The sequence below is a fragment of the Thunnus thynnus genome, chromosome 5 (assembly GCF_963924715.1).
Source record: "Thunnus thynnus chromosome 5, fThuThy2.1, whole genome shotgun sequence".
NCBI classification, from domain to species: Eukaryota; Metazoa; Chordata; class Actinopteri; order Scombriformes; family Scombridae; genus Thunnus; species Thunnus thynnus.
The window spans coordinates 15,510,664-15,524,424 of NC_089521.1; the positions used below are offsets into that span (position 1 = coordinate 15,510,664).

A 13,761-nucleotide genomic window follows, 5' to 3' on the forward strand; every position below is an offset into this window, starting at 1 on the left:
TTCGCTCCACCATGCAGGCGGACAGCAGCAAGACAAACACACAGACAACAACGGTGTGTACACATACCTGCATATTTCTGCACACATTTCAAGTGACAAAAACAATATACACACAGCCACACATTGACACACACACAATTAAATACACACAACACAATGAACACACAGGCGCACAAATTGGGGGTGTTATCTCTCACACCTTCCCAGTGTTCATTGTGTGTTAATCTGAGTAGTAATCTGCAGAGTGGGTAGATTATCATCTGACAAGCACCGTTTTGAAGTTTGTAGGATTATGCAATCACCCCCCCCCCCCTCCTACAGTTACATTGCATGGCTGAAGATACAAAGGAAACACACTCACTAACACACATACACACACACACATATAAGCTTTTGTTGCATTTCCATTTTCTGATTTTTTTTTCTCTACATTTTCTTTCCGTCAACTTTCGCGAAACGTTCCATAACACTTTAAAAAAAAAAATCTAATACAGAAACTGGATTTAAAGCCACTGAAGGATGCGTTAAAAAAAAAAACATCATACCACTGCATCAAATAATTGAAAGGAAAATCATCAAAAACACGCATCATTAATTTTAAAACACCCACAGTCTTTTTCCATGACACCTTCAGGAAGGCGAGAGACTGAGTGATAGAGTGAATGAGAGAAACTGAGAAACATGAATGGGATGGTGGAAAAAAAAAAAGAGATAGAATGAAAGCTGTGACCTCTCGGTGATACACTGTGTCAGTCTGTCTCTGTCACCATGACAGGTCTGCAACAGCGGGGAACCCTGAACAGAAAGCAGCTTGGTCCACAATGCTGCACACAGGGGCTTCACAGGCTGACAGACAGAGCCAAGGGTTGTCCCATCCGTAGCATATCACAGTGCAGTCTGCAGTGAAGTCCTACAGTCTAAATGCTTATCTAACTGCCACACACCACCGTCCTGTTTTCTTCACCTATGCACACAGAAAACATTTTGATGTAGAAGAAGCGTTGATACGGTATGATGGCCTGCAGCGAATCTGAAAAATCTAAAAATGAAAGTTGAGATGTACTTGTGTTACTGACCACTGAGCGGGACGCCGGAGAGTTCTGTATGTCTGTAACCGACTGATTCCTCGCTTTTGAAACATGAATGCACCTGAGATGGTGTGGTGTGAAATCGGTGTAAGAAAGCACGACAAATTTTCCCGTTACAGCCTGTCATAGTGAGACATCCCTCTGGAAATGTGTAAGAGGCTTAAATTTACTTATTTTGGGGGGGTTGGCTTTGCAAGTTGATTGCATAACCTTCAAATCAGCAGGGGAAAGCGGAGTGAAACTAAAGCAGACAAGTGACTTCTCACACACAGGTGTCACTTATAACTAATTGCTGCTTTGTATTGTGATAACTGCTGGAACTGAACCGCTGTTACTGTTATTGGCTGCACCTTTGCTTTCCTTGCTATGACAAGTCAAAATCTCTACTGTGAAAAAGGCCTGTGAATGTGATTCATTTGGGAACTAAAAGGAAAGCAAAGCTATTAAGGTTCAGGTGAGCAAGATTTATTCGGAAGGCAAAATATATTTGGGCAGCGTGACAAAAAAGTTTAGGAACCAATCTGTTAAATAAAAATGCACATAATTTTGATCCCAGGGAGTAAATTGGGTCATTGCAGTAAGACATGTATAATGTATGGTTTTTAACTAATCTATTTGATCTGTTTGTGATACTGTACGTCTGCCTCTTCATGCTGCATATTCTCTTTTTCCCTCTGTGTCCCCATTTGTCTGTCTATGTGGGCTTTCTTTGCCTTTCTGTTTGTATTTGCCACTCCGGCTCTGTAGTGTGATGGCTGAGGCTGTGATTTTTATCCTCCCAACATTCCAGTAAATACTCAAACAAAACGCAGCGCACTCCGAGGAGCCTCAGGCCAGGGCAATCAATCAGGGAGAAAACAACACAGAGATCAGGCTGTTTCTGCTCCATAAAACAGGCTTCAGAACAACAGCAGCCATTCAGTGTCTGGGATGTAGAAATAATACTCTCTCGCTTTCTCTCTCTGTATATTTCTGCCATCCTCCCTTTCAATCACTACATCAAAAACTGTCACAAATCCTGCGGTGAGAGCTGTAAACAGTATTTGTGACGGCGCGTCTTCTTTACTATATAATTTACCCAGCTGGTTGTCAGCACAACCAGTTGAGTGTTTCTCAAGAAAACCTGGTGGTGGATGAAAGGCAATAAATCTGTAACAACTCCAAACCAACACCGGAGTTTGAATCCTGAACGTCGGTAATGCCATTGAAAGTCAGCAGAGTGTTTTCTTTACTTACAGGCTATAGGATCAGGTATAATGTTGTATAAATATTTGATGGTTTCCTAGCAGGGTCTTATAGGGCTGAGAGAGTGCAGCATTAAGCTTGATGATCAAGTAGAACTTCAAGGCATGCTTTCACACACGCAAACACAGAGACACAAACACATGCACACGCAAACACACTGAAACAGAAAAAAAGGTATGGCGAACACACACACACACACACACACACACACATACACTCACACACACACTCACTGCTCTGTCTGTCTGCACTGCATTGGGTTTCACTTTCTGTGTGTGCTTGGTTTACAGATGTTGATCATGTCTCGCTGAGCTTGCAGTGAAAAGACAGATTCCTTACATCTTTGAGACCACTGCCACTCTCACACAGCAACTTATGCTTTGATAAGAACTGTAGAAAAGCTTTGACGATCTGCTGCAGAGGCTGCAAACATTAGAAAAGCATTGTTGTTTTATGTTCCACAACACAAGAGAAACCAAAATTAGTTAGTAAGAAACAGTTACTAAGAAATGACTCAAATATCATTATGTATTTCCTTTTAGTATTACAGATTAGGACTTCCAGGGAGACTGTTAAATTGCAGAGCTGTTATTGCTGCCCCCCCCTCTATACCACTAAAAGAAAGGGTCCCAATTTTTCTCCTTCTTGCAAGTGTGAAATGTCAGCCGGTGTATAATCTTACAGCAATCAACCCTACTGAGAGCAGAGAGACAAAGAGTGTTTTTCTCCTTCAGAGCCGTATGCAGATGGCAGCTGATGTATTATATTAACCTTTGCTATTCTAACGCCTGTCTATACTACCCCCGCTCTCTCTCTCTCTCTCTCACACACACACACACACACACACACACACACACACACACACACACACACACACACATGTATGGCATACTAATCATATTGATCCACCTTTAGAGAGACAACCCTGTCTTTTTTTTTCTCCCTCCTGGTCAAAATCTTTGTGTGAGTTGTTAGGAAAGAATGCAAAATTGGCTCATATTTTATTTAGGAAGTCAAGATATTTTATAATCATGAATAACTTTTCCTGAGCATCCCAAAGTGAGTAAACCTGCCACGTGTGCAGTATATTTTACACAAATTAATTTGATAAATGTCAGTCCTCAAGTATTTTCTTTGCTTTGGATTGCTTGTCATTTTTTTAGACAAATGGGCTCCTCGGTTTTAGTGTCGCTCCTCTCTTTGTCTACTGAATCGTCAGTTTTAGCGAGGAAAAAAAAAAAAGAGCAGAGGGAGGATGAGAGAGGAGGCAAAGTATAAAAACAAATTGGCGCAGAGGGATGAGAGTGAGATATCAAAAGACTGGATGGTGAGGGATGAATGAAATAGAGTATCAGACGTACTGTGGTCTCTGAGGTCAGAGTCTATATCACTCTGTGCTTCTGAAACAACAACCACCACAACAAGCACCAGGGAGCCAACCAATCTGGGCTACAGCATTGTTCACTATCTGCTGAAGAAAACAGCTCAGTCTCTCCCTTCCTCTCTGTCTTTCTTACACACACACACACACACACACACACACACACATGCAATCACTCCTCACTGTTCATATCTGGAGAGAGAGAATAGAGCATGTTCCTTATTGTCCCCTTAGTGGTGATGTGGGGGTGTGTGTTAGGGCTTGATTGTTACTGGTTTACATAAGGGTATTAAACTCTAGCATAGCCCTATCTATCTGAGCCAGGCAGATATATTTGTGTTGTGGCTCCTTTATGCATTTGTTATTTCCAAAGAGGATTGGGATGCACCAGTGGAAGAGAGGATAGATAGCCTGCTGATATTACCCTCTTCCTCTTTCCCTCGCTTCCTTCTTTTTCCTCTAAAAACCAAACTCTTGTGTGTTTGCGAGTGTGTGAATGTGTATGATTATGTGTGTGTGTGTGTGTGTGTGTGTGTTTGTGTGTTTCCTCCAGAAACAAAAGCGGGTAATTAATTAAAGAGAAGTGCACTTTGGCGCCATTGTCCTGTTCAACAACTCTAACAGCATTCAGCAAAACAGCATTCAGTGATATTACTTGTAATAATAGCTGTTGTTTCAATCTGAAATAATCTAAAATTGGGAATGTATTAGCATTGTGTAGAGGCATTTGGGTAAACCAACATCACGTGCAGAGAAATGTTTACTGTCTATTTAAAAGTCAATCAAGAACATATAAATGTCAGTAGTTAAATACATTTCTACAAGTAATTTGCTGCAATTACCTTCATGTAGTGTTACAGTTAGAGTACTATTTTCATTAATGAGAAGTGTAAAGGATTTACAGTTACTAATCCCAATAATGTCCTGTTACTTCCACATTTTTGGGGTTAGTTTGTTCACTGTCTTACTGGGAGTTTGATAGAGTGTTAAAAATTTCGTGCAGTGGAGAAACTGGGGCCTGTTTCACAAAAGTGATTTGCGAGCACTGCTTACACGCAGATCGCAACTTCTGCAAATGCCCAGTTTCACAATGATTGTCACTTACAAAGTGCTGACAAATCTGAGTCCTGCAGTCCTCTCGCATGCTCTTGCATGAGTCGCAAATATTGAGTTTCTTTTGATTAGTTAAACATATCAAAATTAACTTGAGAGGAAATGATCTCATGTTGCAAGTTACAGCCTGCATTTTGCAATCATTTGGTGAAATGAGCCCCTGGTCATAAAGCCCCGAACATACTCCCATATGGACGTGTACATGGACAGCTGCAGACACCACGAATGCATAGTAGTTCTGTCTATACTACTTTCTGGAGTCCCCTTGGAGGATGCATTCCATACATGCGCAGAAGATTGGCGTTTACTCACTGTAGCATAGTGGTGTGCAGTCGCAACACATTGGAGGTATGCGGATGTCCACACAGAGACTACAAGTACATCCTCTGATGACCAAATTTATGTCACACGGATGCTAGTGGACCCTCACATACTCCTTACTGTAACTTCGAAGTTGTCTTTACCTGTTGTAGGCTCTTAGCTGGCTTGCTAATGTTAGCCATGGCTAAGCCTGCATTGAGAAATCAGCTGTGTTTTTTTTTTTCCAGAGCTGGAAAGTGTGTGAACTCTGCAGCTTCACTCTGAAGACAAGAATGCTAGCTTAGCCCAGTCACCAGCTAAGCTAGCATCCCTGGCCATCAGCAGCTCCAAAACATAACGTAGGCTGGCTACTTGCGAAACCATGTCTCATTTTATATTTTTACATATGTTAAATAGAGATGATGTCATTTGTAGGTGTGAAGGTTTCGGGGTTATTGGAGGGCACCTCTTGCAGAGCTATGAATATCAAAGGCAATGTGACAAGTTTGGCTGATGAGTAATATAATTACTGGTTCAAAGAGTACAATGGAATGAGTACATTGATTACACTTTTGATTCCTAAGTACAAACCTCTGTAACTTAAGTAAAATTTGACTTGTAACTGAGTTTCTACAATGTGGTACAGACCATTTATATTTTGACTTGTCAAAGCAGGAAAAGCACAGGTGTAAATAATAACACTAACAATGGCTCCATTCATTGAATTGTCCCAGTAAGCAACATCAGTGAGTGAGCATGCACAGTATGAGAGCCCTGCAACTGGTTCACCTGAATTTAATGCAGCTATCATTAATGTTATTTATTCCACCTGTGCTTTTCCTGCTTTGACAAGTCAAATGTCTGCTGTGAAAAGGGTCTATTGCTATTTATGCTCATGTAAAGAATATGGATACCTCTTCTACAACTGTTGAATACAAATATATCCAAAATTACAAAGCTCAAATAAATTCTGTATTACATCTTTAACATGTACACCTCTGAGAGGGCAGCAGTTATTTTGAGAATTCCCCAATCTGCATGTGTCTGTGCACTTCTGAGGATCAGGCAGGAGAGGTTAAATCAAAGTGGAGTCAATAACTTCATCCCTCCCTCCTGGTCTGCTCTGCTGTGCTGCTGGGAACGCCTGCTGCTCGCTCTCTGGCTCGTGAAAGAGGAGGACAGGATGGGGTTCAACACTTTCACAAACACTAAAGGAGGGAAGAGTCGTGCTGCTAATACAGAGGATGATCTAAGACTTTGGCACACACATATAGAGACACACATTTGTCCACACACACACACGCCAAGAGAGAGGCTTCCTCACTGTGTCTGAGAATGATAATGAGCTAAATTCTCTTTTCTCCCAACCAGTCCAGTCATGGCCACAGCCCCAGCTAAATCAATATCATCATCCATAATCTTTATTGTGGGATGAAACACAGCATAAATCAGCACAAAGCCTTTCACACATCCCTCTCTTTAGCAGCCTCCAATTGCTTCAGCACTCTCCTGGGCCGACAACACTTTCTTTTCAGTACAGAGAGGTTCTCTCCTGGTGTCTCCAGCCTCTGCAGCACCTGCTCATGTATCATATCAGATATTTGTTTGCTGGTTTTAGCCTGTTTTCTGTCTGCAGCAGGTGTGTAAGGTGAGCTAAGACAGTGTTGCAGGTGTCTATTTGTCAGGAATGAATCGGCTTCTACCTGCAGGTGACTGGTAGAGTGGGATGATGTTTAAGTTGTTAAATCTTCCATGACAAAAGTGTGAGTTTGAGCAGGACAGAAATGTCGGTGTGCAGATGTGTGTGTGAGTTGTTCTGCGTCTCTGTGTATGTGTGTGTCTTCCAGCTCGGCTCTCTTTGAGTGTGAGTAATGAGGTTTGGAGAAGAAAGCTTAGCCAAATCCTCTCATCAGTCTTCAGTCCTTCAATACCCAATCAGCAGGCTAATTCAATACCCAATCACAGGGCTAATAGCATCCAGCCAAGAGGAGAACCAATGAGAACTCAGCTAATGGACCTTGGGGAATAAGTAGCTGGACAAAAAGTTAGTGCAAAAAGAAGGCAGAATTTCTTTTTCTGTAAAGAAAATGTACTGTCTAACGATCTCAGTTTGGTTTCCAATCGCCTGCCACTGTACAGTAACTGTGAAACTGAGGAAAAATCTCTCATTAAACTGTTACAGACACTTGTGTCTACTCAAGCATGTCAAAGCAATGAGTGTGATGTTACAGTCAAATCAGCAGCTAAAATTAAAAAAAGAGATATTTTTATTCATTTCCCTCAGTATCTGAGTTTAGAGCTTGTTTTATTATAGAATTACAGCCTTGTTCCAGCGTTATACTGCGCGCGGCTCTATGACATTTAACATGCAAACACATTCACATCTCCCTCACTCATTTTTCCCTCTGGAGCTGTGAACGGTGCACGGGTCTGCAGGAGTGTCCCAGCCATTGTAGTGTCACAAATCCCCCCTTCCTGACATGCACTGAATAAACTGTCACAGACGTTATATAGTGTCTCCATAAAGCCTACCATCAAACAGTTACTACCTCCACGGCTTCAGTCCACTGCACCAACATCACAAACAAATCACACTGTGGTGCGTCCCGGTGTTTTCAGGTGAGTGTGTGTTTACGTGTGTGTGATATACTGTAAAGTGGGGTGCATACATGACTGTGTTTTCTGATATGATCATACACCATATAACCCTCTATATCCTGCTCAGCTGCAATCCATACTGACCTCCCTTTGTCAACCTTCCTTCGCTAAAAGCTTTCCAATGTGTTTCATGATGCATATACAGTTTCCTGCTCTTCTGTTTTCTGTCGCTGCACAGTTTTGTGCTTGGTCATTAAAAGGGTACATTAGCATTCATCACATGTATTCTGGTAGTGGGATCCTAAGGCTGGTTTAATCTAAGCAATAGTGTCAGTCATAAAAACAAAAGACAGTGAAATCTACTTTAAATGAAACACAGGCCTTGTGTGCACATTTCTGGGCCTGTTTTTGTTTTTCCTCTATCTTGCAAACACACTTCAGGTCAGAATAGCTACAGTTAAGTTTATCCGATTTGAAATATTAATTTTTAATGTCAGGTTTTTGTGCCACCCCCTCACCATTTTTACTGGCATACATTAACCACAGAAATCAACAGACAACTTCTTTTCTGCTATTATCCTCAATAGACCAGAGTAAAATGCAACAGACTTGAATTTTGACTTGACACAAAATGCAACATGTTTTGGCTTTAGAAAGGGATTTTGGGAATTTTTGGAGATCCTCTACAGAAGCGGTAGACAAGGCAGTTTCAGAGAAAGCGTGTACATCATAAAAACAAATTTCATCACAGAATAACCGTAACAGCCTTACAGGCATTGAACATCACACACTAATGATATACTGCACTGTACAGCAGTGTGAGAGCATGCGAGGAGGAAATTTCCCTTTAATCTTCTTCATGGCTACATCATCTTTTATTGGTGGACAAAGTGAATCCCAGCCTCAGCCCGGTAGAAATGACAATTGATTTGCAGGTTATTTCCTGCTTCCTGTGAGCTAATTGAAATAAAGTGGGACGGTAGACTCGGGCTCTGCAGCATCTATCAATACTGCAGTTGTACAGTACATAGAACCTTGTGCCTACTGCTGCGCCTTAAACAGTCCCACAGAATATTTGTTTCATTGTTTAGATCCTCACAGTGCTTCTGTTTTATATGGGTTCATAATGACTGTATGTAGTTAAGCAAAATAGGCCAAAATGTATAGATCATAAATGCATACGCTCTGCATGTGTGCTTGTACTCGTTTTGTCATACAAGTAATTTTTCTCCTCCTAACATAATATTAGAAACTGTAGTTTCTGGGGGTATGTCAGGCTTATATTATGGAGGATTGTGGGTATTTGAGTCCAAATCATCATGTAAGAAGAAATTTTGAGTCCAGATGCAACGATTAATATTTTGTCAGAGATACTCAAATGCAACCAACACACACAAATACACACAAACAAATACAAACACATACTGATCAGTGCATAACACATTTTCCCATCAATTTAAATTATGGTAAACATGCTATAGATAAATATACAATATCCAGCAGTGCACATCTGTCCAGGCGTCTGTAAAGCAGAAGAGAGGGAAGGAAACAACTCGTTGCTTATGTATGGAAGGCAACAGAGGAATAAATGTTGACGTGTGTGCATGCGTGTATGTGCAACCTCTCGAGCTGCGTTTTATTTACTTATAATGTCCCAGCTGTCGTGAGCAGCTGGATTTTACACAGATTAAACTGGTGAGTGTATGGCATCAGTACAGTACAGTGTCTTTGCTTTCTGATGAATCACTGGAGGTATTTATCCCAAACAAAGTCTTCACTGAACCTGTACAAGACCTGACATTTAACATCCAGGAGCTAGAAAGACTAAACCGGTAAACACGTCGTAACTTACATTCATTTTGCAGATGTCCAAAAATTTTGTCCAAAAATTGACAGATTTTATTTTAGTGCTGCGTCATGGCATAAACTGTAATAACATTGAGACATATTTTTTCTAAAATGCACTTACTTACACACCATATTTAAGGACAAAAACATGGATTTCACAAAATTACATTTTAAATTATGTTTGGAGAAAATGATAGATTTGAAAACTTTAATTTTATTTATCTTTAAGTGTCTTTAAACAACGCTTCCTCTTTTTGCTGCTTTTCTTTCAAACCACTGTAACGATTTCAGCCAGTGTCTTCCAATGGTCTAATCAAACTCTCGTTAGACTGCAAGATACACTGAATCATCATTAAATCTATCTGCATATTACCTGTGCTGCTACAATTAGCTATGAATCTCATTTGAATCTCATTTAGATTCCTCCTATGAATCTCAATTAAACATAGAGATTCAAACAAACAGCCATAGCACTGGAAATGTGGAAGTTTAGAAACACACACACACACACACACACAAACACACACACCTGCTGTTATCATTGCTGTTGTTTTAAATGCGTTTGGTTTAATTAATTTGTTTTGATACTCAAGACAAATCCTTTACAAATCCTCATGTGGTAATTAACAATTATCGTACATTTAATAAGCACACTGAGATAATGAAACAATTAGAGAGAAACAAGCTGTTTAAAGACTGAAGCAGTGCTTTGAACTAGTGTATATGCTTTAATTGTCTTTTAGTGGCTTCCGACTTCAATGAACTACCAGATCATAATAAATGTCCTCGCTGCTTACAAATCAAACACCCTTCAAAGGAGAATTACAAACCAATAAATTATTACTTGTAGAAAAATATAAAACATAAGCTTTCAACGGTGCTGTAATACCGAAACACAAACATACACACACACACACACACATATTCCCTTTTTCTCTGGTGTTATCACAGGGGCCAATTAGCGGGCCCCGGCTTTCTGCTCAGGCATGTGTCAGGGGACCTATAGGGAGCCCGCGAGGCTGTGAGAGGCCTCAGGGTAGCAGGAGAATTATCACTCTTTTCATCTCTCCGTCTCTCACGCATCCTTGCATACACACATCCACTATCTGCTTGGAGCGAGCACATCCCCTTTCTTTCTTTCTTTCTTTCTCTCCCTCTCCACTCTCGTCTTCTTGCTGCACAGGCCTCCAGAACAGCGAACAAAGGATGATCCTGAACATTATAGTATGCAAATACATCAAACTAATTTACTCAGGTAAGGCGGCAGAATCGGACGAGGTTCAATAAACATATGCATAACCTCCCCTTACAGATGAATCAGTCGATGGAGTTTACTCATAACCTTTGATCCTTCTGAACTGTACAAGCAGGCCGACTTTGTGCGTGTGTGCACTTTTAGTCAACAGAAAGGCGAAGTCATCACAATACATGCTGATCAAAATCCATGTTGCACTCTGTAACATGAATATTAGTGATGGAGCGTTCAGAGAGACCTAGCAGATTGGTGGAGCGTGTGCTAGGCTGAACTGTTTGTGTGTGAGTGTGTGTTTACTGTATTGCTGGTTACTGTGTGTTTGTTCTTGCTGAGAGTTTTATCCCGATCACACTCCATCCCACCCCCTCATCCTTCTTTCTTTCCTCTCATCCCTCTATGGCTCCCCGCTGAGTGCCTGGTAGGTGGCTCATACACACATGGTAGGTGGGCTCATACACACACACACATACACACACACACACACACGCACACACACACAAAAGACAAAAACACACAGTAAGCCCTCCTCAGGCTGCGGATAGCAGTAGATCCCTCTTTCTCCTCCACACCACAGGGAGGAGAGAAGAAGGGGATGATAAGAAAGAAAGAGGAGCAAGAGAAGGAAGGTGTGTGTGTGTGTGTGTGTGTGTAGGTGGGGGTGGCAGAACAGAATGAGTGGACACCTGTCCTCTGTCTACCTGTCTGTCTGCTACACTGTGGGCTGATCTGTCGCTGAGGACTTTGTTTACAACACACTGAAATATTGTTGAACATGAACAAGTCTTCAGTCTGATCGGAATAATTAAGACACTGGCAGGGAAAATAAAATAAAAAGACTGTGGTTATGGGTTAGGAAAGTAATTATGAATGGTTATAATAAAATATACAGGTTTAAAGTGTAATGTGTGTTTCTGCTTGCTTCTATGTGAATGGCTTTGATACACAGCATATAGACAAGCATGCACATATTGTCCGTAAGTTGTTGTTTTTAAGTGTATTTGTGTGTGTGCGCGTGTTTGTGTGTGTGATGTCGGCTGGGATAGAGACAGCAGAGTGGAGGCAGTAGATAAGATAAGTGCTCTTTATTTCTGACAGAGTCATTTAGCTGTGGATGAAGAGAAGAGAGGAGGAGAGGACGGGGAGGAGAGAGTTATAGTTATGGAGCTGTCGGAGGTTTGGGAGTGTTGAATGAAATGAGGTCCGGCGGAGCAGCAGGGAAACAAAGGTGGAGAGAAAGAGAGAGAGAGAGAGAGAGAGAGGCATCTACATGACCTTGCAGTCAGAGAAACAGACCGATGAGGGAGGAGAACCGGTTTCCTCTAAATCATATGTGCGGTGCTGTTTTTTTTTTTTTCTTCTCACTGTAACTCAGTTAACATGTCAGCCTACAGGCCGCCCGCTATATCTCCCCTCTCACTGTCTTGCTCACTCTTATTCCCTGCAATCACCAATCATGTATCTGTGTTTTAGCGCCAAATTGCACCACATACTCAGCGTCTCTCACACACTCTCATACAGAGTTATAGAAGGTGTTACTTTCTCATATATTTGCTTGTATTGAGGCATCAAACTGTCACAGGCCTCTTGTCACTTCTGCCATTTTCTTCTCTCCCTTGCTTTTCCTTGTATGAAGAAAAGTATTTATTTTCATTTATCAAAGCCTTTTACCCGAGAGAGAGAGAAAAAAATTGCAGTGTCTGCAATAGTCAGTGTGTGTGTGTGTATGTGTGTGTGTGTGTGTGTGTGTGTGTGTCAGGGAGGATCTGGAGCAATGCTGGGGGTTATTATGAAGAGACTGAGATGCGACAGGAGATTCCTCTGATTTGGGAATAAAACACTTCTTATCTATTTAAATAAACTCCACTGCAACTTCATCTACACACACACACACACACACACACACACACACACACACGTACACGTACATACACTAAAAATAAGAAGGCGTATACAGGAACGACACAAGAAAGTAAAGACATTCATTGAGGCACACACACAAAAAAAAAAAATGCAGAAGCCAGCAAATCTATGCATGTAAACAAACACAAGAGCAAATTCACAAAGGGATTTGTAGTAATTAAATTGCAATGATCGCCCTATTTTAGCTTTCACTTTGAAGATGAAAAAATAGTGTTCGAGCAGAGACATAAGGAAAAACAGTCCTAATAGAACATGAAAAGAACATCTAATTATTCAAGGGAGAGTCGTTACTGTAGGAATGAAAAATAAGATAAACAAATAAAAAGGTTTCATGAAGCAACTCAGCAGAATAATGTAGAAAAATCATTCAAAGCTACACAAGACATCCTAAGCTTTGATTTTTTTTTTTGAGTCGCCAGTGGCTTACTGGTGGGCTGCACCGTGATAAACCAATCAGCTGTGATCATCCTGGCCTCCGACACTAACCTGCTGACCTTTGACCTCTGGCTGACTAGAAGAGTGGAACCTGTACTTGACCTATGACCTTGTGGCATCTTTAATAACCAGCTCTCCCCCTGCAGCAACGTACAACTGCACACATGTCAATAAGACAAGAGATATGCAAAAGATGGATGCAGAGGAGCCATATGTGTGTGTGTGTGTGTGTGACAGTAAATAGTGAGATGAGAAACAGTGATGTATGTTGGGTCTGCAGTCTGAGGCTGCAGATGTTCACCCCAGGTGGTCTGACGCTAATAACATTCCACTTTTCACAGGCCCTTAAATTCACTCGAGATAAAGCTGCATTAAATATGCTGTATAGAACAATGTGATGCACCTTTTATCACCTCCAAAACAAACCAAGTCCCAGAAATACATTTAAAAATATTCTTCCTCTTACCTCATTGAAATATGGGCGTATACTTCATTTAATCATTTAGATAAACTATTCTTGATTGAGCAATTATTAGAAATATATAGAATAAGCACTGATTTCATGGCATCTTTTTCAC

The 13,761-nt window shown here is 41.0% G+C and overlaps 1 protein-coding gene across 2 annotated transcripts in view; it reads right to left on the reverse strand.

Annotated features, from left to right (window-relative positions):
* mafb (MAF bZIP transcription factor b) overlaps nucleotides 1–13,761 on the reverse strand; it is a 49,796-nt gene that overhangs the window by 12,970 nt on the left and 23,065 nt on the right. The gene's annotated exons all lie outside the window — the stretch shown is intronic.